Below are 2,387 nucleotides of genomic sequence, written 5' to 3'. Positions count from 1 at the left end.
CTCGGCCCCGCCCCCGCCCGCCGAAGTCTGCGCGCGAAGTCCGTGGCGCGAATTTGGGACTGCGGTGGAGCGCCGAGCGGTTCCGGGTGTGACGCTCAGGACAGCGGCGCGCGGGCTCGGCGCGAGGCAAGTGGCGCCGGCCGTGAGGGGCTTCAGGGTTGGGGAACGGCTCGCGTGTCGTAAACTCGGGGCTCATGCCTTCGCCTGGTCGATCGGCTGCAGAGAGTGGACGTAGGGGTCGCTGAGGCAGCGGGGAGCGCGCTGCGGAGGGGAGAGCGCGGGCAGCAGGCCGCTGGAGTGGGGGGGGGGCTGCCTCCGCTGGAGGTTCAGGGCTGGGTAGAAGGTAGACGAGGGCCGAAACCCTTGTACGGGACGGGGTCTGAAGAAAGGCCTGGAGGGGCGAGACTACCTGGAAGGGGCGTGGTTATATAGGGATGAGGGGCGTGGAAAAGGCTGTCGGTGGGCGAGGCCATCCAGAAATTGGACGGGCCGGGGGAGGTGGGCCCACCTGGAAGTGGGTGGGGCTAGGGAAAAGTTTAACAGTGGGCGGGGCCGGGGGAAAGGTTGAAGGAGAGGGGTCAGCTTTAAGGGGTGGGCCCAGGTAGATGGAGGTGAGGCCAGCGGAAAGTCAGTGGTAAGAGCTAGGCAGAGGCCTTATGAAAGGTCTCGAACCTTCTGGACGGGGGGAGCTCTGGCCTTGTGTATGCCTGATGAGGGGGCAGGGCCAAGGGAAGAGCAGTGAAGGGGCGTCTGGACAGCGAGGAGGAGGCCAAGGCCTGGGAGGGGGTGGGGCCATAGAGGAGGTTAGCTGAAAGGTCTGGGCTAATTGTTACCTGAGATGGTGGAGGGAGGGCCAGAAGAGCTTGGGGAGGGAAGAGAGAAGGATCTTGAGGCCCTTAAGTGAGGGGGTAGCTTCAAGGGTAAGGGGGAGGGTACTTGGGAGGAAGAGGGGGCGTTTGGAAAGGAGAGCTGGCATCTGAAAGCTGAGGAGAATCAGTGAGGGGAGCCAGCAGAAAATGGGATTAAGGCCAGCACTCCTTGGCCTCCATCCCCTTTTCAGCCCGTTTGAATCTCTGACTTATTAGGCAGCCTGAGAAGAAGGCACAAGGAAAAGGCAGGAAGGACGTGTTAAGTAAGACCTCATTAATTTCATCTTATCTTAGGATTCCCTGGGAGCTCGGTAGGCCTGCAGATTTTTCCCCCTCCATTCCCAGGATTCTGATTCAGTAGGTCTGGGAGTGCGGTGGGTATATTTTAAACGTGAATCCCTGGCGCTTCTCAGAACTGGCACCCTTCGTTTATAGTATCGGTCATTGACCAGCTCTGTGGCCCTGGACAAGGCAGTTTCCCTCTCCTGTCTCAGCTTCCTGAGTTGTCTTTTGGGGGAATGCTGAGCTGTTTTAAACCTCAGAGCAGGGGGGAGAGTAGCATATTTACGGGAAAGGTGTAAAATATTTCACAGGGGTCGGTTGAGGATAGGGGACAGGTCAGGAAATGTGAGCTTTTACTAAATAGAAGAAATGCAGACTTGAGCCTTCTGGCCTGTCATCCTCAGACCATTCACCCCTAAACACCCTTTTACATCCCCCTTGTTACCATGGTCTCCAGGTTTGAAAGATCTTGCTTATAAACCGTAAATTCTTCAGTAATGTTTTTGTTATCCCAGTTTTTAGTAATCAAAGGAGTGTGTGTGGGCCAGTGCATTCAGTGCCAGCACTGTTTTAGGTCCCGTGGCCATATCTTTGAACAAATAGACAAAATCCCTATCTTTATGGAACTTACATTTGAGCCCTGCACTGCTTAATACAGTAGCCATTAGCCATGTGTAGCTATTGAATTTTTTTATGAGTAGGCATTACTTTTATTATTTTTTTAATTTAATTTTTATTTTATACTGGGGTATAGCTGATTTATAATATTGTGTTAGTTGCAGGTGTACAGCAAAGTGATTCAGTTATACATATATCCATTCTTTTTCAGATTGTTTTCCCATATAGATTATTACAGAATAGTGAGTAGAGTTTCCTGTGCTATACAGTGGGTCCTTGTTGATTATCTATTTTATACATAGTAGTAGCTATTGAAATTCGAGTTAATTAGAAACAAATGAAAAACTCAGTGCCTCAGTTGTACTAGCTGCCTTTCAAATGCTTCGAAGCCACATATGGCTAGAGCTCCCTTTCTGGACAATGCGGATAGAGAACAATTTCTGTCAGGCAGAAAGTCCTGTTTGAAGCACTGCTCTAGAGGGTGAGACAAATTCTAATTTACAAGGTCAGGTTGTGCTATGTGCTGTGAAGAAAAAGAGGGAGGGGACAGTACAACAGACCAGGGGTGGCGGTAGCCGGACCTGAATCATTGGTAACTCCATTGATTTTTTTTATGAT

This window comes from Lipotes vexillifer, unplaced genomic scaffold (genome assembly GCF_000442215.2).
Source record: "Lipotes vexillifer unplaced genomic scaffold, Lipotes_vexillifer_v1.1 scaffold802, whole genome shotgun sequence".
In the NCBI taxonomy this organism is placed as follows: Eukaryota; Metazoa; Chordata; class Mammalia; order Artiodactyla; family Lipotidae; genus Lipotes; species Lipotes vexillifer.
This window is presented reverse-complemented; position numbering follows the sequence as displayed.